The 26,820-nt window shown below is 47.2% G+C and overlaps 1 protein-coding gene across 2 annotated transcripts in view; it reads right to left on the bottom strand.

Annotated features, from left to right (window-relative positions):
• The window catches only part of LOC144121061 (uncharacterized), a 209,986-nt gene extending 195,155 nt beyond the window's left edge, over positions 1-14,831 (bottom strand). For both annotated transcript variants that reach the window (XM_077653993.1, XM_077653992.1), the window contains exon 1: positions 14,642-14,831. The gene's annotated coding sequence lies outside the window, so the exon portion shown is untranslated. The remainder of the gene's footprint in view (positions 1-14,641) is intronic.
• Between the last annotated feature and the right edge of the window lie 11,989 nt (positions 14,832-26,820).

Consider the following 26,820-nt stretch of genomic DNA (forward strand, 5'->3'; position numbering starts at 1 on the left):
TTGATACTTTTCTGTAAAGGCCTTCACCCTACAGTGGAAAGCAGCGGGGCTGACTTACCCAAGGCATTGGGGTTTAGGGATAGTGAAGGGAAAGTAGATTTTAATCGGGTAGAAGTAACCAAGCGAAGGTTATCTGATTGGTGGCTAAAATCAAGACAAGAGTAAAATTTCGCAAGTCATGGCTAGGTGGCTTGAACCACCGCCAGATTTAAAGGGTTCAGTCTTATCCATCCATCCGTTCTTTACCGTGGGAATTTTGAATGTTGCGTACGTCCCATTGATTTTCCATGGCCGTCGGAAATAGTTGGTGAGAGCGCAGGTATTTTTTGTCGGTCAGTTTTAGCAGCGAGGAGAAACATTCGGCAACGATAATCACCATGTTCGCGCAGAATCTCTCGCGGCTCTCCAACTTTCTCAAAATTAAAAATTTTAAATATTTCCACTCAATTACGCGGTGATCGCTGCTGGTAGCCAACGAATGAGGATAGTTCCTGAACTCCAGGAAAACTGGGCATGGGCGCTTTGCAGGAGAAAATAAAGTCGCGGGTTCGATTCCCGGCCATCGCACGGACGCATTTCGATGGAGGCGAAGCAAAGAAACAATCGTATGTTGTGACCGCGCGGTTTACGTTATAGAATCCTGATTATAGGTTCCTCGGGAACTTTAACATCACAGAATATTTATTCGGGCAACAGCAAAGCTTGCAGTTCTTCGACAGCGGGAGCTTTCCGTCAGCAACATATATTTCTTTTTCATGCCATGCGCGATGGGAAAAGGGGAACATGTTCGTAACAACTGTTTAAATCGAGTTGCAGCATTGCACCACAGCGAACACTCAATAATAAGAGCACCTCTTAAACACTTGGCAAATGGGAAGCAAAGACCGCAGGATGCGTGACGGTTGAAACTCGCTGTAACTAAACGGTCCGATACAACGAAGGTAACAATATTATTTTCGAATATTATTTTCGAAAGTACCAATTGAAGCCCCGTCAGTTCAATACATATATTTATCAAGGAAGCGAAATTTGTCGCCTGTGGACGTTGGCCAAGCGCGTTCTTCTCTTAAAGCAGGAAATAACCAATCGCTTTGAGTTGACAATGTGCCAAGAAATGATGCGCAGTACTGCAAGACGCCACAGAGCAGGCAAGAGAATGGAGATGACATGCCCATTACAGTAACGCGAAAGGAGAAAACGGTCAGTAAAACCAAGGAAAGCGTCGGGGAGTGTTATTTGTTTCGGTGGTATTGATTTTATTGAGAAATTATTGGCGTCACAGTTTTAGATACCAGGTAATATTACACAAATTAAATGAAACGATAATCACTTATCTCCGGTCCGACCCGAACCCTCGACCTCCGCATGCCACGTGCCGTGCTCTACCAATTGAGCTGCATCGGCGCCTGTCTCGCCTTCTACTGTGGAATGTATCTGCGTGTTGCCTAAGCTTGGCAGTGTCCATCAGTGCCACCTTTGGCCATAAATAGCGGCGGCCATGCAAGACGCCGTCAGTAGACGCGGCAGTTCAATATTCCCGCGCCTTGCGCGCAGTTTGGCAGAGCGCCAAGCCAGCGAAGAGACGCGCCATATATATCATGCGGCGCGTTTGGAATCGCCAAGGCCAGCGGCGCTGACCGTGGCACCCTGTACCCCGAAGCTTGTTTACTTCTCGAATCAATTATTATTTGTTTTATTTATCGCCGCTGGCGCACGAAGTGATGTTTTTCTTTTTGTTAGTAACGCAAGGTGAGTTAGGCTGCGGAAGTTCTCTAGACGATACCAAAGCCCGAAAAGGCAGGCGTTGTTTTCTTTTGATGCTCTTCCTATTTCTTTCTTCATCAGCTGTCTGTCTGTCTGCTGTTGCCAGGAAGAAAGAAAAGGAAAGTGCACAGGCCTGCTCCCTGGCTCAAGCCGAGCCACAATCGCTGCCACGTGTAGATAGTAGGAGAGTTGAAATTTCGATGGGATAGAAAGACAAGATAGTAAAGACGCGCGGTATAAAGACCAAGGCCAATCCCGGAGGCAGTGCAATACCGGGCCAGCCGGTGGCGGTAGTGAAGCAACCTTCAAACTCTCCGCCACATTTCCAAAAATAAGTCCAATTGGGACCCGTATCAGATATTCTACGGGGTCCCTTCATCAGCTGACCCGACTGTAAGATCTGGGTGGTAACAGCTGTATGGTGTCGCTTCAGTTTTGAACGGATACCGAAAAAAATTACGGCTAAATGGAAATTAATCATTATATTAACTCTGCCTAGATCGCTCGCAAGGAGGCGGGCCGGAATAATATAAATTTCATTCCGATGCCATTCAATTTCTGTATTTGCCCGTCCTCCAACATTAGAGAACTTTAGCGTAACGTGTACAGCCAGCGCCATCATTTACCTTGAGCCGTCATGCAATGCACCTTGGCAGATGGTCTCAGGTTCAGGCCAGATGCGCGCGCAGCTTCTTCGTCGGGATCGTCCGCGCATGCGCACTGGATTCTCGCATACGCGGTAAGCGGTAGCGCTGATGGTGCACGCTTAGCTAAAATTCCCTATTGTTGAAGCGACGCCGCGCACCTCACTGGCTTCTCGCGTTGTTGTATCAAGCTGATCGCACCCCAATACCTTTAGCCTAGATGGCACTCCAGTCATTTAGGTGGCATTGCTCAAGCCCAGCGATCACAGGGGTGTGGCTTCGCTTCAGAAAATGACGAAAGGCGGGAAATACAAAAAACAGAATGGAATCATGGTGAGAACGAAATCTGAATGGAATGAGAATGGAATTGAAATGGAATCAAAATATTATAATATTTCAAATAGTGCTTCGGAACCAGGACATAGAACGAGAAGGGACACAGACACACGGCGCTGAACTTACAACCGAATTTTATTGGAAGTAAGCAAGTCAGTTTAAACACATACACCAATCCTGCGTACATGCGCATAGTAAAACACAGTGAAACCGCCTCAAAATAATGCCCGTGTGTTATGGCCAATACGTTGTCCACTGTGGAGAAGGCTAATTTCCCTAGGAAAATAGCGTAACTAGCACGGAGGATTCAGCTTAATTCTTTCACTTTTTTTTTCGCCAATCATTAGAGATTGAAACTGCAGTAACGCGATTGCCTTTTGCTTGCACCTAACCCGATTCCTTTTAACTGTTCGAAAAATCACTTCACGGATCTTCTCAGCAAATTGATCTTCGTAAACTACTGCAAAAAAAAAAATCCTTTTTTACCCAATCGCACAGCTCGCAAACGACTCTCACTCACACAAGAAGTTGTCTGAGTTTAAACAGCTATTTACAAACTGATTGTCATCATGGATGTTTCTGTTCTTGTTTTTTGTCCATACATGTATATACTTCATAGATCCTCTCTGTATAATCTGTATAAATCTGCATAATCTCTGTGTGTATTATCTCTCCGTATAATCTTTCTATGTTTACACATGCTCACATACAAGTAGCATAAGGCTGTAATCTTTTCTTCTTGATATGTTTATGCTTTACGCTACAACTGTATTTGGGAGCCAGGGACCCCTCAAGCCGTCGTAGAACGGCTTTTACCTTGGCCTCCTGTACACTACGGTGTATGAATAAAAAAATATGAATGAATAAGTTAACTAAGGAGAGAAACTGACTATGCTGCTCGTTGTAACTCGTCCGTTCAGTCGCTCTGTTGTGGCGTGTGGTGTGCTGTAGCTGCCGCAGAGTTTGATTTGTTGGAGGGCGCTAACAAGCACGTCTATTGCGACAGTCCGTCACAGTTGCGTGGCAGTCTTGTACGAAGGCGCTACGATTGTTTCTTCGTGGTGTACAGTTTTAACGGCGTCGGCGCATTGTTGTATAACTCGAGTCACTGTTTCCACAAGGGAGAAGTGGATGAACGGGGTGACCGCGGGGACTAAGAGAAGCCGGAAAAGAAAAAAATAACAGCAGACCATCTAATGTGAGCGCCCGAAAGGGCAGGGTTGAGTACTGTGAGACGACCGTACGATCCCACGTCAGACGTGCCAACGTCGTCACAGGCGCTAAATTCACAAACTACGTGCGCTATCTGCTGGGAAACAGCTGCGGGGCACATAAAAGCGGAGGAAATGGTCTTGGCGAAGTACAGCGCCTGGCGCTGCGAAATTAGTTTTATTTTCTCGTTTTTTCTTCTTGTTTCGAGGAGAAGCAGCAGCTGAGAATGATTACGGATGCCGTCACGGTGAAATACGACGCGAAGAACAACAGACATATCAGTAGAACGAGTGCAAGGTCACCCTAGTAAAGTAATGGCTGTCGTCTTCTTCACTTCCTGCTCTTGTGTGTTCGTGCGGTGTGTACAACCTGGCGTCAGTACAGTTTTATCGTGAATGCTGTCTTAGATATGTCGTACATATTGCTGTGTCGACCTCTGTTCACACGTTGGAACGAGGTTGAACCTGTGATATAGCATACATCCGAAGAAAAGGTCGTGTATGGTCGTCACAGCACATATGGATATAACGATTGCGAGGAAACAGCCGTTACAACGGAAATATTAATAATAATAATTGTTTTTTTTTTTTGGGGGGGGGGGAGGGAAATGACGCAGTATCTGTCTCATATATCGGTGGACAGCTGAACCGCGCCGTAAGAGAAGGGATAAAGGAGGAGTGAAAGAAGAAAGGAAGAAAGAGGTGCCGTATTGGAGGGAATAATAATTGTTTTTATGGGGGGGGAGGGAAATGACGCAGTATCTGTCTCATAAATCGGAGGACACCTGAACCGCGCCGTAAGGGAAGGGATAAAGGAGGAGTGAAAGAATAAAGCAAGAAAGAGGTGCCGTAGTGGAGGGCTCCGGAATAATTTCGACCACCTGGGGATCTTTAACGTGCACCGACATCGCACAGCACACGGGCTCCTTTCGCGTTTTGCCTCCATAAAAACGCAGCCGCCGCGGTCGGGTTCGAACCCGGAAATATTAAGGCGTGCTTTGGCTTTTTTCTTGCAAGATTCAACTGTGTGTTCAAGTTCGATACGTTTTCTTTTTTCTACACCTGGGTCTGGCACGGTGTATCGGGCTTTCAGTGTCACGAGTACACTTTACTTTAATTCACAGGAGCAATGCATAATCATCATCATCATCAAACTGACTATGCCCACCGCAGAACGAAGGCTTTTCCCATATCTCCCTAATTAAAAACTCAGTCCTGTGCCAGCCGCGGCCACCTTATCCCTGCAAACTTCCTAATCTCATCCGCCCACCTAACTCTATGCCGTTCCCTGCTACGCTTCCTTCTCTTGCAATCCAGTCCGTTATTCTTAACGACCACCAGTTATCTTGCCATCGCATTGCATGACCTGTCATGCCCCTTTCTTCTTGATTTCGACTAGGATGTCATTAATCCGCGTATGTTCCCTCACCCACTGTGCCCTCTTCCTGCTTATTGACGTTACACTTGTCATTTTTTCAACGCAGATGGAATTAAATGCACAGAGACACAATGCGAGAACAATACGTGTGGTTTTCCATGATACGTTCTAACTCTGTACTCTGAACAGAAAGGAGTAAAAAGGGAGTAAGCTGTCCTGTTTAGAGTGTACTTTCTGTGCTACATGTAACAGTTTATTGCGAACAGACAATTCTAGCGCCGTCCCAAACGCGCAGACTGATGCGGGCGGAGTGGAAAGATACGGGTGAAACTCTCGGTAACATCTTACCAGGCTTGTTGTCGGAAGCGTCCCAATTCTCTTCCGGTCGAGGAATCTCGCGGAAGTTATAACTGAACGGAAAGCATTAAATAATGGCATGTTTCAACGAAGGCTTCTTAGAAACGCACGCTTGTCTAATGCACGCGGGTGTCCGCACATTGTAGCTCACGACCCCGCGCTGAAAATGCCACCAGTGCGTGCCCGTTTCCGCATGCGTTCGGTTTTAATTAAAACCGTTGGCTGCGATACGACCACCACAGTATCCGACCATTCCCTGCGACCAGATTTTTGCAACAATGCGCTGGAGGTGCGTATACTCGCCCACAGTGCTCAGCAAACTTCCGCTCTGGATTCAGCTACTTCGCCTACAGATGATACGAGAATTTGAAAAGCTCTAAGTTTTGATCCAACTATATTTTTTTAGTTAATAATTGGTTTTTTTTTGGGGGGGGGGGGAAAGGAAATGGCGCAGTATCTGTCTCATATATCGTTGGACACCTGAACCGCGCCGTAAGGAAAGGGATAAAGGAGGAGTGAAAGAGGAAAGGAAGAGAGAGGTGCCGTATTGGAGGGCTCCGGAATAATTTCCACCATCTGGGGATCTTTAACGTGCACTGACATCGCACAGCACACGGGCGCCTTAGCGTTTTTCCTCCATAAAAACGCAGCCGCCGTGGTCGGGTTCGAACCCGGGAACTTCGGTTCAGTAGTCGAGCGCCCTAACCACTGAGCCACCGCGGCGGGGCATTTTTTAGTTCGAAAGCATTACTTGACCCATTAAAAAAAAAAAAAAGCCGTCGACTCGCGCGTCCACATACACTCACCTCTGGCCGACCTCCATGTGGCGCCTGTTTTCTCGACATTCGTACCGCAATTGTGACGCAACCGTTTCTCGCACAGCGTCCCGGGAGGTGTTATACGATTTCTCGTTGTATATAGCTTACATGTGCTAGTCTACTTGGTGGCTAGCTTGCTGCAGGGATTCGAACCGAGGACATATGAGCATTCAGTTGTGTGCCTTTCCAGACTTTCGTATCAAAATTGTGATGCTACCGTTTGTCGTAGAGCATTCCTGGTGGGGTCATACGCGTGTGCGTGTGTGCTTGCGCAGTGAGCAAGGGAACCATAAACGTATGCAGCTTCGACATCGGCACCACCCGAAGTGAAACGTGGTCGTCCGCGCAAATACGCAAACGCCAAAGAAGTACGACAGCCTTTGCAATGCTTCCGCATTTCCACACGTAAGCAGTCGTAAGTGCCTCTGCCGAATTTTTTCTCTTCTTTTCTATTCCATTCAGTTTCCTCTGCCGATATGCGAGGAGTGGAAGGAGTTCTGCAACGGGATCCAAACGCACCTTTTAAACCGCCGTTTAAAAGAAGCGAGTTTAATGCTGCGCAGACGCAGGCTGAGGTTATTTCATCTTTCAACGTCTTTGTGAACGCGTATTGAGTAAGAATCTGATTTCTCAACTTCACGTACTTCAGCTGATAATCAACATCACGAGCGAGATATTTAAGGGAGTCAAACGGTTCACAGCGCATGGTTACTAACTGCCTATGGCGTATATACTTGTGCGGTGCACAAGGTCGTGAGCTCGAATCTAGCAGTGGCAGACGATATTCATGGAGACGCAATCTAAAAAAAAAAAAAGAAACCCGTGTACTTAGATATCTTTGCGCACTAAATAGCAGCGTGTCGTTGAAATTGATTCTGACCATATGCATTGACTGCCACTCTTTTGGAAATGTTTCGTCCAATACACTCTAACCATGAAGCAGTAAAAAGGGAGTTAACTGTCGTCTAGCGCACTCTGCTTTATAAAAAGGCGTACGATAGCGGACAGCTTACTACCTTTTTACTCCCATACAGGCGTATTTGTGCCCAATCGCCAGTTTACTTGGAAGTTCAAGAAATATAACACCTGCGGAAAAGCTTCTTCCGCTGTCTGTTCATAAATATGCGCCAAGTCCAAAAGCGCCCGTTTAAATTTTTTTCGCGAGCATGCAGATTACTCGCTCGAAAGCTCGCTTCAAGGCGAGAGAAAGAGGCCCCAAGAAAAAAAAAAAATGCACGCAAACGTCGATGTCGAAACTTCTGCCGCGTACTAGACGGGAATATTGCTCCTTAAAATTTGCACAAATTGTACGTCCTTTTGAGGGTCCTTATGCCGCAAGGAAAGGGAAATGAGTAATAAAAGGGGAGGGAACAGTTTTAGACTTCGAACGGGAGCCTGGCGCTTTCGTGATGCGGACAGGAGAAACGAAAAACAGAGTAGGAAAAAAAATGTAGCAAGGTTTCAAAGGACTCGCGCAACAGCCCACATCTGCGCTAATGTTGTTCCAATTTAAACAGCGCCAGGCAATATACTTTGACAACGCGTACATACGTTCGCCCAGTTCTGGAGAAATTTTGAAACTTCGCACCCTTTTCGCGTTCTCCCAAACAGTTTCGCGTTGCGTGTGTACGCTTATGCTTAGTACTGGTTTTTACCAGCCGAGAATGTTTCGTGGGAAGCCGTGCCGTGCGGGTTTTGCATCGCTGAGTCGCAGTACTGCGCTGCGTTCGAGGGACGAATGGGCGAACAATTGGGGGAAAAAAGAAATAGAAACAGACCCTCGATTTTTTTTGTTTTTTTTTTAGTTCGCACAATGGAAGAATGTGTGAGTAGGTTTAAGAAAGCACTGTACTAAAGCCAAAACGTTCGACTTCGAAACACGTTCACTAGAAATCATCGCAGGAAGCACGCGCGCGATGAGATTTTGATGGTTTCCGGAAGTGCATCAAGGTGTATTGTTGGGCAAGTTGGTGAGACATTCTGTAGGAAAACAGCACAAAAAAACACAGGACAATAAAGACAGACAGACTCGGGCGCTTTCTATTCCTGTGCTTTTTTTTTTCGGAAGAATTTTCCGGAGAGTTTCCGGAAGAATTGTTTCAAAGTAACCGTTATAGTTGCTGGTCCAGCGCCATCTGTGCGCAGTTCTTCTTGTCTTAGCAAATTTGAGAACTCCTGTTTGTTATTTCTCCTTTCGTGAGGGGGAGGAGGTGGGCATTTGTACACGGACTCAGTAAGCATCCAGAACTGTGTACAGCTTCTACTGCCGAGCGTGCTCTTGGTTCTTGGTTATATAAGTTTTTCTCGCTGAGGTGAAGCTTCAAACAAGTACTCCATGTTTCAATGGGTCTCTGCGATTCACTCTGCGCCCAGCAGTATGTACAATTTATGTGAGTTGCGTTATTTTAAAAAGCAAACCTCTTCAATCTTCTACTTCCAACTTCTTCAAATTGACTTCGGCTTCGTGAAAAGAAACAGCAGATTTCCCGTCCCTCCGAACGACTAAAATTCACTACGGCTGCGCTTAATTGTACTGGACGGGCTACTCCTATCTTGCTTCATGCTAAGACTGAAGAAATTAACCACGTGGAACGCGCCTAAACTTTAAACCTGCGCGGACATAACCACTACTGACCACTTCTTGACATCTTTAAATGCATTCTCCAAGCTCTGCGCTCTGGAAATATTGCTCCCGCTGAAGTCACCGCGCAGTAACCGAACGGAAATAGGGAACCTTAGAGCCTGCCTCGCAACCGGAAGCAGACTGGGTTCCAGTGGAACTAGTGCATGCTGGCTGTCGTCTTTTCTCATCACCATTGCACTCGACATCATCATCATCGTCAGATATCTTAATTTATGCTAAAGATAGTGGCTTTGTCTTCGTTCTCTTTCCTACCACAAAATCCGAGTGCCGTCTGCTTCCTTCTAATGCAGAAACCCGCATCGAGACCTCTTCCTAGTGGTTATTGCCGATTTGGTCGGGTTACGTACATCCATCTTATCTGTTGCAACCTAATTGGATCGGTGTATATGGGGAATGTTGGCGCCGTGGTCTGTGAACGGACGCTTGTGCAATCAGGCCGAGTCTGTTCACCACTATTCTTTGTTTTCTTGTAAAATTGTGTCTTTGGAAACAGTTTCCAGCGAAGTACAGAAAGAAAAGTGATGTCGTTGTCACAAATCGCAGCGTTTGGTTCCTCCCATTGAAGGAAAACTCTGTTCTAGTATCTCGTGTGGCTTTTGCACGTATACTAGACTCTTCGGACTTAGGAAGAGTCGCACGATAGATCTATATGTAAAACGTTCATGTTCGATGCAGCCTTATTTTTGTTACCACCAATGTGCTTTGGCTTGTAGCATGTATATGGCGCAAAGTCATCTTACCGACTGGGCGCACATTCTTGATCGAAGTGTACTACCGCCGTTAGGTTTTGATGTGGACAGCCAATCAGTGTAAGCAATGTATGGACTTGCAAATGAAACTCATGTTTCTGTGTTTTTTCCTTAAATCAGAAAAGCAAAATGCTTATGACTTAGTGGCCAGCGCACCATTCTGCAAATCAAAAGGTCCGCTGTTCTAATCTAGGGTACTTAATCGTACATGTTTTTTACTCTTAATTTTTACAGGGAGGGTGATGAAATACATCCGCACGACACTGCAAAACAGTGGGTAAATCTCGATTGATTTCCGTATTTGGGCACTGCGCGGCTTAAAAGATTGGACTTGGCGAAATGGTCTTAGAACTCACTAAAGTCATTCCAATTGCTCCTGGCAGGTTTATACGTCTGAAAAAATACAGGTAAAATACGCACCTCTGTATATTTGCACGGGCTTGTTCGTGCCTGACATCTAACTCGTATGCAATAAACATCACCGCACCTGAGTAATATGAGCGACGTACCGATTTTTAAGTAACATGAGTCTGCTGCGTTATTACTGGGTTCCACAAAAGCACTTGCATCTGTTCCGGTGCAGAAAGCACATTGTTTACCTTAATAGCCCCAGCTAGTCCTGCGCGACATATGGAAAACATTGATCGGTTCACACGGGTTTCATGAGCTTTTTACCGGTGCGTTGCGCTGGAACAAAGTGCACTTCTTTTCCGGGACTACTTTCTGTATTATCTCATCTCAGCACTAAAAAAAATTTGCAACGACAAGCGGTTGCTTTCGTGGCTTCCTTTTTTTTTTTTGAAAACCAGAACACTCCATGTCGCTTACAACACGTGTTGAAAGAACTTGAGCTGATTAATTGCCTGAAAAAAAATGATGGCTTAGGTCACCAAACAGGTTCACAAAGCTCAACATATTTGCCCTTTGCTTGTGAACAAACACCCTCTCCTTTCAACAGAAAAAAGGGACAAAGCTAACCAATGGTTTGGTTCAAAAGAAGACGTTTTGGCTTCCGCACGGAAGTCTTTTTCACTGCAGCGTCTTCTCTTGACCCAGAACGTCTTCTTTTGACCAAAACCATTGGTCGGCGTTGCCTATTTTTCTGCTTAAATGAACTTACTAACCGATAAGAAGAAATTTAGTCGAACGTTATATTTCAAACCTTCTCCACTTTTACGCATCTTCACTTGCATGAGAATAAAGTGTAAGACACTCTTAGGCATAGCGATGTTATACACAGCTTTTCATTGCGCATTACCGACAACTATGTCACCGGGAATCGATTTTTTCACAACGCGCGGAAAGCTTTTTAAAACTTCCACTCATTCCGGAAAGACGGCTATCACGAAGAAAAAGAAGACAATAAGGCGCTACGGCGAAACAGCCTGTGTTTTTCTTTGTAATTGACGCCGTTAGGAGGCAGAAGAAATAAAAAAAAAACACTGAATAAAAACAACAAAGCTCATTTGCGAAAGTTTGCGCGAGAGGTGAGAGCCTTATAAATTTCCCGCAAAATTCGTCGCACACACCAGCTGCCCACGTGGCTCCCGCCTCCTTTCAGGCCATCGCAATATTTCTGCGTAATATCTCATTAGGTACCCAAAGAGCGACAGGTGTTTTAATTAAATCGGCGATGGTTGCCCCTTTTAGGCTGTTTTCAGTAATCATTATATTTTATTGAACAACTCAGGAGGCTGCAGCGTGACAGGAAATGACGTTCGACAGTTTTCATTATTGCGAAGTCAGATTAATTATTACATTTTCTGTCGGTTTCAACGCAGTTGCTTCACTCTTTTACCGCTTTCGTTACTTGTTGACGCAGGTTCCCTCCAGAACAAGGCAGAAAAAGAAGATGCCTCGGAGTGTATGTATAAAAAAAACGAAAATGCAAGCGATAACCATGTTTACAAAGCACCTAATTCAGCACTGACATTCCACGAAGATCAATGTTTTTGTTTTATTTTTCTCTCACATTTTTCTATGCTTCTTTCAACTATGCAGCGTGGCAGGATGCATTAAAGAAATAATACGAAAATGGGAAGCAGATGCATATACTTCATTGCACAAGATTTTGCAAAAACAGAAATGCTTAGTCAGTTTCCGTTCACGGTATCTTTATACTATGTTAGCACGCTATTCCAGGTATTTTTCTATTTTTTCTTTCTCTATTAGGCTATTGGAAATTCAACGGGAAACCATTAGTGCAGTTTCTAGCTTTCTATCACACCGCACTACGAACTTTGGCTTTCACTCAACTGGTTGCTTGTTAATTTTGTGGCATTTGGTTGCCTCGATTCAAATATTTTCTTGCAGCTCTTTATATTTAACAGTAATTTAATGTAAAGAAGTGGTATTTGTTTGCGTACAATAATGTCATCGTGAAGCTTTAGCATTGCGTTCTCGCAACGTTTTTGTTGTAATTTTAGATACCGGCTACCAGGCATCACGTAAGCATATGCTTTATTTACATGGAATTTGACCTGTGCAATGAATGGAAGGAAAAGTTCTAACACTACAGAAAATGATAAAAAAACCGTGCGTTTATATCTGCATCACCAATGGAGAAGGATTGAAATGGCAACGCCGAAACTCAGTGGTCAATGCGCATATGGAAACAAGAACTGACAGTGCACACATCTCTGCGTGCTTTCTCACGACAGCCGAACGCCAAGTAAGCGTGTAACAACATTAAAGAGAGGCTGGAACCTGTTGCATCATTAATGTACAGCAAAGTTTGTGCTCCGTTAGACAAGAATTTCAAAATGACAACTTTAATATTGTGACTGATTATTCTTTTTCTGTCAGCGACCTGTCGATTTCGGTATCGTGTCGTGTACACGACGATCACTGGTTCTGCACGCTAACATACACTTTTAACTGAATAACAAAAGAAACACAGAATATAATAAAGGAGTGTTTGGGTAGGAGAGACATTACAGTTTCCGTTTATTCGCATTTACCTGAGCGTCAAACGCGCGTGTGCGGAATATTTTGCCGCCTGTAAAGTTGGCAACACGCATTGCAAATATGTTCAGCGGCAGAGTATCTGTGTGTTCAGCTGAAGAAAAGGATGAGATGACCGACGCCGCCGCCATCAGTCACGCGATCTGAACCCATACAAGGTTTCACAAGGTTTACGCAAGGTTTCCTTTCAACCTTGGATATAAAGCGCTATGTTTTTTGCGGGCGCTGTGATCATGGCGTTCCCCGTGAACTGGGCAGCGACGCGTGAGCCAGCGTCCACTGCCAGTTCTCTTTTTTTTTTCTGCTCTTAACTGCGACGAGGTTAACATCCACGCGGCATACCGTATGCACGTTCTTCTTTCCTCTCTTGAACTCGGAGAAGACGCCGTGTAGTTCCAGCGAAATTTTTCGCGTTCTTGCGTCGGCGACTCACGAAATTTCGAAACAGACTTGACCTGGTCGTTGGAAAGGCTAAGTTCATCGAACGCTTCGTACGCATGTGCGCGCGCTGGTTGCAGCTTCCCGCTTCTAAGAAGAAAAGAAATAAAAAACAGAAGAGAAGAGAAGAAAAATCCATTCCGAGAGCCTCGTTAGTCCTGTTAGCGCAGCGTGGCGAAACGCTGTGCCGCCCGCCCGTCTGGCCTAGTATGACACGCGCAACAGGCTGTATGCCCCCACGCTTCGGAGGCAACGCGGTGCTGTCGGCAGGCTGGCGCCTGCACACAATCACGCTCGCGACTGTTTCGAGCGGCCTGCTATAAATAAAACCGCTATAGAGCGGTCTGCTATAGAGTGAGAACCGAGTAACTAAAATAACAGGAAAGCGAAAGGTACATTGACACCTTTCTCTTGCTTGTGGTATTGTTAAGTGTTACGTTCCTCGCGATGCTTTCAACGCCAAGTTAAACAGAAGCCGTTGAGTGAAACCAGAGAAGTACGGCGCGTGTGTGGAAAAGCATGCGATTATTTTGCATGTAGGGTTGGAAGGAAGGGAGGGGGGAGCAATTCAAAACGCGGCACATCTTGTTACACACAAGTCTGTAACAGAAGGTCGTAAACAACCTCTCGCTTTTGGTTCGTTCCAAACCGCGCGCCTTGCAAAGAGCAAGACGTTTGTTGCTGCGCCCTTCTGGTAAAGAATCCACGCCTGCTGGAGGCCAACGAAACGAGGGAGAAAAATACAAAAACTGAAAAAAAAAAACAGGAAACCTGCCCCACTTCCCGCGTGCGCCAAAGCCACGCCGGGGCATGGCCACAGGTTGGCGCGGTTGGTCGGCTTATCCGCGGGCAACGACTTAACGGGAACGCGAAACGAGCGAAGGAAGCAGAGCGAAGCGAAAGAAGAAGCCTCAAGAACGGACGAGGCGAACGGAGCAAAGTAAGAAACTAAGAGTCGTGAACACGGAAAAGAATGAAAGAGAGAAAAAAAAAGCTGAGAAAACGTGGACCAAAATCCGGCCGCTTCGCTACACAAGCGTGCTTGCTTTGCGTGCGTGCATGGCAAGAGACAGCGCGAGCGCGGTCCTCTCAAGTGCGGCGCGATCGAAACAGGTTTCCAAGCCCCGTCGCTGCGCTGTACTCTAATCGAGCTTAGGCTGTCGTCTGCTTCGTCGAGCAGCTTTCCCCGGCTGCCCTACCCACCGCGAGGCCGTCGCTGCTGCAGGGCTGTTCTAGCGTCGATGTTCTGGACGCAGGGTTGTTCAACCCGCCACGCGCGCAGGAGGGTTCGCGGAGGAGAAGAAGGCGTCCAAGTGGTGCAAAGAAGGGGCCGCTCACCTTCATGTCGGGACGGTCTTGAGCGACCGGCGGTCGCGGCGGCGGCTCGGAAGGCGTCTGCCATTGACGGCTTCTCGGCGTCTCTCCCACCCGCGGCGCCCCGACCGACAGCAGCGACCGGCTCCGGGGTCTTCGCTCTGGGAGGAGAGGGAACGGGAAACGAGCGCGGGGCGAGATGGGATCGGCCACTGGCCAGGCAAAAACATAGCGCGCGCCGGCACCGCGCGGTTCTGAGCCGGGCCCGCGGCTGTGGCGCGCCGCTGGCGCCATCTGGAGACCGGGTCGTGAAACGGAGCGATGCTAAGTTTGGGGCTAGGAAATGTGTGTAGCGCGACTGGTGCCGCGTGGTGTCAGGGAAGCAAAGTCAGGGATGAGGGAGGGATGACGGTGGAGGAGGAAAAAAAGAAAACCGGTTCGCTTTGATGTGTGTGTGTGTGAGAGAGAGAGAGAAAGAGAGAGAGAGAGAATAACTTCTTTTTTAGGAAAGAAAGTGACGAAGCTGTCCTGTGTAGGAGGGCCTCCTAGTCTAGCAGCTCTCTGGAGGCAGCCTCGGATCGGATCCTTTAAACCTGGGTGGTCTGGCTCTTGAGGTCCGCGGCTCGCATGGCCTCCTTCCAGGTGAATGAGGTAAAAGGGAAGAATGCACTCTAAACAGAAAGACGCCTGTCTGGGAGTAAAAAGGGAGTAAGCTCACCTCTAGCGCACTCTCTTTTTACTCCCTTCTGTTTAGACTGTGTGTGCGGGGCAGCCCTGGATGCTGGGCATGCCCATACGTAGTGACACAGATCCGCTCCCAGATGCTGGCATTAGCTACAATCTGCTGGAAATGTGGGATGAAAAATGCGCACGTGTTTGGGCGAGATGTAGGAGTTAGCCTGGGCTCGCCTCTAAATTAAGCTGTCCTCAGATTCTAACCGTTTGTGAGGTGAAGCGAGGTGGAATCCTCGCTTCGGTGGGCTGCATGACAGGTTTGAGTGATTCCTCGTGGAGGACGTTATTGCTTTCGTTCACTGGTGCCCGTCACTAAGCAAGCCATGTGTCTAGTCGATGGTTTGAAAGCATGCCGTTTGGTCAGGAATCATGGCTGATGAAGTTCACTGGCCGCTGACCAAGGTCAAATACAAATGACGTTTCGGGAGCCCTACGGCTCCTTTGTTCACAATAGAGCAACTGACTGGACGCCTCCCGTTTTTGTAGCACTTAGTAGTGTTTTTAGTGATGTTGAGTAGATAAGATGCAGGGTGCCACCGTTCTGGTGCAGTGTGTTAGGCGTTGCCTGGATGATAAGTTATTCAAGGTCTCGGCGGGCTCATGCATTCTTTTCTGTTGCCACTATCTTTGCTTCGTCCCAATTAATCTCGTGTTGATATAGCAAAGAAAATTAAGCCATGTTTAGACAAAAAATATAGAAGACTTCTATTGTCGAATTTTTAGTGGTGAAGAAACATTAGTCCACCACCACGATCCACAGTCCTAACAAAAATCCGTGCAATAAAAGCACAAAGGTCACCAAATGCAAAGAAATGTCGTGATTTATTATCATCTGTAAGGATTAAAGGAACAGATTTTTTTTGGGTACAGGAGGCGCTATATTAATAAATTCATGCCACCAAAGGCAATGAATGGCGACAATTTCAGTAATTAAAATATCACGTGGGCATTTAAAGCGCGACTTCGTAGGGAACTCGTCGACAAATTTGCTGTTGCTTCGCGACAGAGCGCGCACTCACAAGTCTCGCATATCACAAGCTGCTATTTGGGAATGCAGCTTTATGAAGCTTAACTATTCGACCTGGGCCACGAGGAGTACTTTACCTTTTGTAGCCTAAAAAAATTGGCGGTGGTTTAGCTCTGGTTAAACCTGGAGTGACGCGATAGCTACAGCTGGCCGAGTGGAACTTGCTCAGTTGAATTGGAAAGTAAGTATTTCACCGCTCCGTTTCGCTGGGAGTTCCTTCTTCATCTCCGTCCCACTTGGCACGGCGCATGCGCACAGCTGTTGCAACTCGGTTTCGCCGGCGCGCCGCGCCGCCGGCAGCACCAGCTGCTCCGCACCACGTGGCTAGTCCCGTGACCAACCACGTGGCGGTGACGGCGCCGCCACGGTCACGTGCCACCGCCACACTGAAGGCTCGAAATGCTACCGTAATGTAGCTATCGCTACAAAAAAAGAATTCTGCGTGTGCAACAATGTCCTGCAGTCAAAGAAGCGGTAACATGCTTCCTTCAGCATCAAAAAGTCTCCACTTGTTAGGGCAACCGTAGGAAGCATAGAGGAATTAATGCTTTGATATTGTAAAGTTGGTTAGTAGCAAGTTAAATTTTTCTCCGAAATTTTCGTTTTCTTTGTGAGGTAGACAACTAATTTAACACCCCTCGTCTTACCCTTGTCAGGAACTAACTGATGTACACATTGTAGAAGCACCTGATGAACACAGTCATTCACTGGGAGTGTGCATGGAGCATGAAAAGAGCCGTGGGAATCAAATTTTTACTTCTCTTAATGAGGTGATGCTTTTTGTCAGTTCGTTTTCAACAGATAATAGTGCAAGGACTGAGTACCCACACGTTTATACTCTAGATGTCAAGCAGTTTCTGACAGGCTTCAAAGTAAGAACCCCCCCTATGTGACACCACAGACTGAGTATCCTCAGGAACATCTGCAGGTGCGTAGACAATAAAACCCTAATGCGTAAATAATGTGACGAAGTCCAGTGCGGACCAATTTGCTTGGCCGGTTCGAGGTCAATGCCTGTGTCTTTGAGTTGCCTCTATGACAAGTTCTTTCAAAGAAAAATGCGCTCTCAGACAACTAGTTATAGGAGGCTGCGAGTTTCGAAATTAGAACATTGAACTCATTCCAAATTAATTACGGCTCTTCGACAAGTACAGTGTCAACGCCACGGTCACTGCGTCCTCCCCCCCTCCACCATACACTGGAACTGCACTCCCCCAGCGGTGCACCCGGTGCGAACCACACCTCTTGCGTCCCCTAGTGACGCCACTGTATTGACAACAGTAGAATTTTAATCTTGTTTTGATTTGTAATTAATTGAATATTAAAACAACATTTTGGACACAGCATTAACGTAGAGCCTACAGTTGACTTTAATGTTTACACTGCAACATGTAACGTTAATTGTTAATTTTTAACATTAGTATAGGGTCCCAGTCTAACATGTGATGTACGTTATTTGAATTTACACAACTCTTTTATAACATTATTCAATGTTCAGTGCCACCTGAGTTTAATATGTCTCTATTTCGCTTTTCTTCTCGAGTCATGAGGAAGCTCACATGCGGCAGCTCTAATCTGCCACATATTAATAATTATCGAGAACGGTTGACACTATATGCCGGAACTAAGATTTGGCATAGTTTACCGCCAGAGATAAAACAGTCCCATCACACCTCTAATGTACTGAAGACGTGCGACCAATGGTCTTTTCCACTTTTTTATTTCTTGCATATTTGTCTGTACTACAACGGCCATACTCATGTCCTCTGTTTGCCTTCTTTTGGCCTTGTGCCTGTATTTCTGTTTTCATTTTTCATTTCATTTCAGTTCTGCATCACTGCCTGTATGCATCTTATGTTTGGACCCCACAAGCCTCTGGGTACGAATCCAGTTGCGTTTTTATGGAGGAAAAACGCTAAGGCGCCCGTGTGCTGTGCGATGTCAGTGCACGTTAAAGATCCACAGGTGGTCGAAATTATCCCGGAGCCCTCCACTACGGCACCCCTTTCTTCCTTTCTTCTTTCACTCCCTACTTTACCCTTCCCTTACGGCGCGGTTCAGGTGTCCAACGATATATGAGACAGATACTGCGCCATTTCCTTTCTTCAAAAACCAATTAAAAAAATTTTATAGCATACATAGAAATAAACTGCAAAAGCGGGGTGGAGTGGGGAGGATCTAACGCTGAAGAAGGAAGGCGAAATTTTCGGGAGTTACTTGTTCTTTTTCTTCTTTTTTTCATCTTTACGTCAGGGTGGTTACAGTAGTTTCAGTGTAGCAGTTAGTGTTGCCGTCTGGCATAAAGCCTCGATCTCGAATGCCGTATCGGTACATAAAGGCGTTACGATTGTTATATAATAGCGCACAGGAAGCATTCGGGAACGAGCACTGCGACGGCAGTGCCTACTCCGGCTTTGTTGCTTGACTGCTTGAATGAAAAGAAGATCCCGAGCCGCGCAAGGGATATTGGGTAACGGCCGTTGAAAACGGCGCCCTCTCGAGGTTCTTCTGCCCAGTGGGTCTTACTATACAATAAGCAGCATTACACAGGCACCTGACTCGCGAAGCAACCGCCTCGATAACGGAATGTCTATGGCGTTCGGCTCATTATGCGAAAAATAGCGGGTCTCATCCCAAACACGGCGGTTGCACATGGGTGGTGGTGTAATGCAGGATCATCAGTGTGCTCAAATTTCGCCGCCGCTGAAGAAGCGCAGGTGGTCGAAGGTAATCCGGAGAACTCCACTACGGCTTCCCTCAGAGCTCGCGTCGTTTATTCGGCACATCAAATTAAATAAACAAATGAGGAAAGCAGCGGTGGCGTCTAGTGTTTTGAGCATCCACCCCCTTACGCGAGAGGTGCGGGTTCGAGCACCACTGGCACCGGTATCCACCGGTTTCCCATGGGTGCAAGCCTTTTCTCGGACCGGTACTGTTTGTTTTTGGTGTAAGGCCTAGGAAAATGGCGGTGTAGACCAGACAGGTTAGCCAGCCATGGCGCTCTTTAACCTGGCTTTCTTTGCGCCATTAAAATCAAACACGAATCAATCAATCAATCTTAGCCAGCCATGGCGCTCTTTAACCTGGCTGTCTTTGCGCCATTAAAATCAAACATCAATCAATCAATCAGTCAATCAATCACTCAGTGAATTATTCACAAAGTGATTGCTTCCTAGATGAGCTTTGAGGGCATCTTTTGTGCTGGTGATGCGGGCTCTCATGCACCATGCTGCTCAAGAAACCACCTAAGCGTTATTACTCGGACGTGAACTAGAAATGAAATGAACGGTATGGACGGGCGCTGTTATCCTACTGAAATATTTCTTATTGTTGGCTTCTGCTGACATGGCATATACCCACGGCAGGGTTTTGGCCACGATTTTATTTATTTCCCAAGTGATGTTTTCAGCGCGTAACGAAGCATGTCTATGTGCGAGCCATATTCACAGCGTAAATTAAAGGAAACAGCAGTCAATTTCGTTAGATCGGAACAAGCTTGTCACTTTTGCAGTTCGTGCTTCTTTCCTTGAAGCAATTAACTTCTAACTCCTCTTTAGGCAAAGTGTCCTGGCTCCTTCTAAGAATGCTATAGCCTCTCGGAGCCAGGCTTCCAACTTGTTAAGCTAGACAATGAGTGGATTGATTATAAGTGGCCTCATTCTTTAATAAAAGGGAAATAATTCAATGTAACTGAAATAAACATCTGCATACTTCTCCGTGTACAGAGATTCGGCCGAGAACTGAAGCAATTGGTAAGAGTCCCCGTTGACCCTGTCCATTCACCGTCTTGTATGAGTCTGCTTGTATATAGTAACAGCGCTAGCACGACAAGGTCATTGCCGTTGGACTGAATAAAAATTATTTGTGGTCATCATGAACGCAACGGCCGCCGCAGTGGCTCAGTAGTTGTGGTACTCGACTGCTGACCCGAAAGATGTGGGTTCGATCCCGGCCACGGCGGTCGCATTTCGATGGAAGCGAAATAGCAGAAAAGAACAGCCAAGAAGCAGCTGCAAGTGGCTGCAATCACGCAGCTAAATCTGGAGGCATCTTACGTCACAAATAAGGCGATAAAGCCTGGCGCCAGCGGCTTTAAAGGTGTACTGAAGAGTTCTAAAAAAATGATCTAGTTAAAACTTTCATTCGATCTATTTTTTCCTCTCCAACGCGAAGAGAATGCACAAACACGCCAAAACTACGCGGAAACAGATTTAATTCTCTAAAAATGAGCGCGCGTGGCCCCACCCAGACAGCGGATCTGGTTGCCGCCTGCGCTTGGCCACGACAGCCGTGACGTCAGAACTGGGGTCTGCTCCAGATTGCAGCCGTGGCCACTCGTGGCCATCCTGACAACAACCTCTCCGGTTATGGACCGCTTCTGATGCCCCGAGGCGCTTGGATGTGAAATACTGTTGCACGTTGGTAGGAAGTTAGCACCTGTGCTTGCGTTTCATAGCTTTTATGCAAGATTGGAGGAAAAGCCTGCATTAGAGAGATGTCATATGGCGGCCAAGCAACGGGGCCGGAAATAATACACCAATCGGAGACGCGCAGGGACGAAGCGACTCTCGTCGCATGTCGCTCATTTTTTTTTCTTTCAATTACTTTTACTCTTTAGGCGTTTCTGTGACGGAACTTATGGGGTTGTGCAAGGGGGGGGGGGGGGATAAATACACGCTTTCCCCGCTTAACCGCGGCTGACACAGTTCAAAACCACCGACCCTACCACGTGATCGCCGGCGCTAGCGAGCGCACGCCGACCACGGCGGGCCTTACTCTGAGAGAAACAAAGAAACGACACTGGCTGACACAAACAAGGCATTTATTGCTACAACTACAATAACGCCGGCTGGCAACAAAATACGCTAAGGAATCGGGGTCGTCCGACTCCGACTCACCAGCAAGGTTTCGAGCAAATGTTCGCCCACGCTAGGGCTGGGAGATACGCCACGGCCGGACGGGACAAGATGCGGGAAAACGTCCCCCCCCCCCCCCCCCCCCCCCGCGAAGAGCGGAGCGTCACGCAGAAACGTCAGCGCGCAGCAGTCACGTCGTCCGTGGCGCTCGTGTCGCTGAGACGCAGGCTCTCTTTCTTGTTAGTTAAAGGGACACTGAGGAGAAATTGAAGTTGGCCTGTATCCATAGAATACCAGCTCCTGATCACAAAAACGCCACTCTTCCTGAAAACAAAGCTCTTGTAATGTAGAAAATAGCAAGAACCAAAATACAGGTATCGCCGCCACAGGCCAATCTCGCAAGTACAAGCGTGATGACTTCCTAGGACAAGAGGCGCCACCATGGAGGAATTTTCCATACTTCATCGATGTCACGAATCTCTGAGGCTTGCAAAGGAAGGTTGCGCACCGCACCGCTAGCCTCCAGAAATCACGGAGTCTCCGTTTACGTCACGTTTCACGTCACTCCGTTCTGTGTCGTCATAAGAGTTCTCCGTGTCGTCATAAGAGTTCTCGAGTTTGAATCGGAGCGGCGGGAAAAAATTTTTCAACTTCGAATCCAAATTTCTTTGAAATAAATGCATCTTTCGCTCCCGGACAAGCATCAACAAAACCATGAAATGCCGAACTATCATATATTGCTAACAAAAAAATTTTGATAGGGTTCTCCTCAGTGTCTCTTTAATGTAACTAACTGGGGAAGGCGCACTGCGGGAAAGCAAACTAAAAGAGACGAAGCGGGGCAATATCCCCCACAAATTGCAATGTTTAAGCCGGTGGTGCAATGAACACATGACCCGCCGCAGTGTATCAGAGGCTATTGCATCATTCTGCTCACCATAAGTACATGGGCTCAATACCGGCCGCGGCGATCGCATATCCATAGAGGCGAGATGTAAAAACAGCGATTAACTATGACTTCATGTTCTCCTCTTTTTCGTGTACTACTCTTCGCGAAAGCGCCTAACAGAGTCAGTTACAAACTCTTTTTGTAAGCGGGGCCTTTAATATTGCAATCCTTGTCACGCGGGCAAGTCCAGTGTCACTTTCAACGTGTGACACTCGTCTTAAGTGTCATCTGCGCAGTTTCACGCGATGCAGTTCAGGAATATTCGCTGCAGAATGTACTCGGCGCAAAGTGAGTTGGGCGAATTCACTACGCTTCGGCTTAAACACACTTAACGGTGTCTGCGTTCACAGGGTGGCACTTGGTCCGCTTTTCTCCGACTCTAATGACGCTGTCGCACCAGACCTAATTTTTGTCGACTGATGTCGGTGCGTAAATTACGTGTACATCGGTGTGAGCCTAGAAGATGCTAAGATGATGACTGCGGGAGAGAATGTGTGCTATTATAAGAGACTGTGCGCATAGCGGGATAGATGCAACAGGTTTTAGGACATTGTTAATATAGAAGGGACGCTACGGTGGAGAAATTGCCGGCAGATAAAGCAAGGCTAACCCCACCTGTGGCATTCAACACCTCAACTCAACTCAGCCTAGAAGATGCTAGTACTACGCCTAATATATCATCCCGAAGTTAGTCGTTTCGTTGCTCAAGTGCTCGAAGAAACTCCTGTCGTGGGCGAACAAGTGCGGCGGCTCCGTCTTACGAGAACTGTAGCGAGGAGGACCCGGGTTCGAACCCGACCGCGGCGGCTGCGTTTTTATGGAGGAAAAACGCTAAGGCGCCCGTGTGCTGTGCGATGTCAGTGCACGTTAAAGATCCCCAGGTGGTCGAAATTATTCCGGAGCCCTCCACTACGGCACCTCATTCTTCCATTCTTCTTTCACTCCCTCCTTATCCCTTCCCTTACGGCGCGGTTCAGGTGTCCAACGATATATGAGACAGATACTGCGCCATTTCCTTTCCCCCCAAAACCAATTATTATTATTATTATTATTATTATTATTATTATTATTATTATTATTATTATTATTATTATTATTATTATTATTATTATTATTATTATTATTATTATTCGAGCACCACGACGCGAAACTGATTGACGCTCCTCGGCTTCGTTGACGATCCGCAGGCTGCGCCATCCTGGAGGAGCGGTGCGGGCCCCGCGAGATGGTGGCCGGCCTTCTGGTGCTGTGTGGCGTGGTGGTGGCATTCCTCCCCTCGCTGCTGCTGGCGTCCGACGTCGGGGCCTCCATATCGGGCATCGTCATCACGCTGTCCTGCGCCCTCTTGCAGTACGTTACTAGAAAAGTTCTATAATGAACGACAGTTTTCTTCCCCGTATAGCAACATGCCACCAAACTGACACGGAATTCGCGAGGCGAAGTGCATCTGACGTCCGTGTCCGACTTTGCTAATAAACGGAGTGGCGAATTAACTAGAAAAGCCGACCGCAGTGGCTCAGTGGTTATGGCGCTCGACTGCTGACCCGAAAGTCGCTGGCTCGATCCTTGCCACGGCAGTCGCATTTATATGGAGGCGATAGGCTGCAGACCCGTGTACTATGCGATGTCAGGGCACCCCAGGTGGCAGAAATTATCCGGAGCCCTCCACTACGGCGTCCTTCATAACCTGAGTCGCTTTGTGACATTAAACCCCATAAATCATAAACCGAGCATTATCTAGAAGGTCTGATGATACGTTTCATTATCACTTCAGTGACGGATCGGGCTTCGCTCTGCTAGCGATCGAGAGTTTGAAATTGTTCCCTTTCAAAGCCGCGAGCGGCTACACACTAAACAATTTCTAACCCTTAAGGGTGCAAATCAGCTGTCCCCAGACGAGCACCCTTTTCGAATTGTTCGGTGCTATAAAAGGGTGCAGAGACCAGCACCCTTAAAGAAGGGTGCACTTCATGATACTTTAGAGGATGTAATGGTGTTTCACCCTCGTTAAAGGGTACTATTTTTCCATAACACCTCTACGAATGCATGTTGGAAGGGTGCTCCACATTGATCCACCTATGAAGCAAAATCCTTCGACTGATGCGCGCCCTCTAAACTTTCATGCTGTGCACCCTTTCTTAAGGGTGCTGATCTCTGCACCCTTTTTAACACCCAAAAGGGTGTTCGTCTGGGGACAACTGATTTGCACCCTTAAGGGTGAGAATTTGTTTAAGGTTTACTCTGCTAGCCTGTTCTCTGGCGGGTAGCAGTGAAAGACGGCTTCATGCCGGCCGCTGGTTGTCGTACAGCGGAAGGCTGCGCCGACCACCGACATTATCCGCTCGTTTGATGAAAAAAACGAGGAAAGCGGAGTCCATCGCAGCCGATGCCGGGCTGGGTTGGACTGAAGTCCCTTTAGGTTGAGCGAGAGATGCATAGAAGCAAGCGCGGCTGGCGGAGGTGCGGAAGCGAGGCACCGCAGCCCAGCCGCAGCTCTGACGTCACGCAGCCGGTTTCCTTACGCTGCTTTCCGTCTCCGGCACGCGCGTGACAGGGAGCGGCTCAACAGCGAATTTTTAATCGGGGAATCATGTCTGTCCTAATAATAATAATTGGTTTTTTGGGGGAAAGCAAATGGCGCAGTATCTCTCTCATATATCGTTGGACACCTGAACCGCGCCGTAAGGGAAGGGATAAAGGAGGGAGTGAAAGAAGAAAGGAAGAAGAGGTGCCGTAGTGTAGGGCTCCGGGATAATTTCGACCACCTGGGGATCTTTAACGTGCACTGACATCGCACAGCACACGGGCGCCTTAGCGTTTTTCCTCCATAAAAACGCAGCCGCCGCGGTCGGGTTCGAACCCGGGAACTCCGGATCAGTAGTCGAGCGCCCTAACCACTGAGCCACCGCGGCTGGTATGTCTGTCCTAGGAATGCAATCCAGCAAAAAAATATATATTTTTTAGTTGATTATAAGGTGCACCATGTGCAGGAAAATAAAAATTGAAAATTAGTCTTGAGGAAAGGAAATGAAGCAGTAACTGTCTCACATATCTCGGCGGACACCCGAACCGCGCCGTAAGGGAAGGATGGGTCTTTAATGTGCACTGACATTGCACAGCACACGGACACCTTTTGCTTTTCGCCTCCATCGAAATGCGGCCACCGCGGTAGGGTTCGAACCCAAGTACTCCGGCTCAGTAGACGAGCGCCTGAGCCACCGCGACGGGTCCACGTGTCCAGACGTCCGCGGTTTTCGAATTATCAAAATGTCATGGTTCAAAATACTGAACATGATAATGCGCCTTTCAGAGATAGTTAAATTTTCTTTGTGGCGTTGCACGTTCATAAATGGCGTCCTTCAAACTTATAATGCTGTAAATACAGACGCAGTTTGTGTATTTTATGGCATAGAAGAAATTAACATGATTTCGGAGACGATACCACGCGCAGCGACACCATTTTGTAAATGAGAAACGCAGGAAGGAAACTCAGCGTGCTTTCACGAGCGCATTTTCGGCGCTCGATATTTCGAACCACAATGTCGATTCAGAAAGCTTAAAAACTGGGCTCGCCTTGAATGTTGATGACGTAAAATTTCTCTATCTATTATTGCGCTCTGAAACCAAAAAGCCTACTCCCTAGGCGCGTAATTTTACATTGTAAAACCAGCAGAAATTATTTTTTTTCACGAAAAAAGGCCAAGAAATACGTGGTTCAAAAATGGCCCCTCCCTCCTCCAACACCCCCCCCCCCCCCCCCTTCCACAGCCGCCGCTTTCAAGTGTGATCCATTCATCTACCCCTGTCACAGACTTGTCGCCATAAACGTGGATACAGTTCATAATCTTGACGAGATGTACACCAGAGTAGACTGGTTTGTTCTGGAGACTGGTAGCAACGGTTTTTTTGGTATGCCAATAACACGCAAGCTTACCAAAGGTTTAGCCATGATTAGACATCATCCACCGTTGCTTGATGATATGATTTGGTAGAGCAAAACCTTGTGGTATATAGTATTCAAAGCGTCGAACAGCAGTTGAGAAACTCCTCGAAATTTTTTCGCATCGACAGTGGGTAACGGTAGGGTCGAGTCAGCAGGCCTAAATACACTCGAAATGGTTTGTGCGATAAATAGGCCTACACAGGGCAGACGCGATTTTACTCTATTGGGCAGTGGACAGAGGTGCATTTTTGCAATCATACGCACATCCTCAGCACCGGGGCTTGAATGTTTTCCGATGTGCGTAAGCAAAAATTGAACCGGAGGCCTGCACTTTTGCATCTCTCAAATCCCATGCCCAGCTTTGGCACCTTATTAAAAGCCCCGCCGAGGTGGCTCATGATAAGTGATTAGGGCGCTCGACTACTGATCCGGAGTTCCCAGGTTCGAACCCGACCGCGGCGGCTGCGTTTTTATGGAGGCAAAACGCTAAGGCGCCCGTGTGCTGTGCGATGTCAGTGCACGTTAAAGATCCTTAGGTGGTCGAAATTATTCTGGAGCCCTCTACTACGGCACCTCTTTCCTCCTTCCTTCTTTCACTCCCTTTTTTGTCTCTTCCCTTACGGTGCGGTTCAGGTGTCCGCCGATATATGAGACAGATACTGCGCCATTTCCTTTCCCCAAAAAACCAATTAT

This window comes from Amblyomma americanum, chromosome 2 (assembly GCF_052857255.1).
Source record: "Amblyomma americanum isolate KBUSLIRL-KWMA chromosome 2, ASM5285725v1, whole genome shotgun sequence".
Lineage (NCBI taxonomy): Eukaryota > Metazoa > Arthropoda > Arachnida > Ixodida > Ixodidae > Amblyomma > Amblyomma americanum.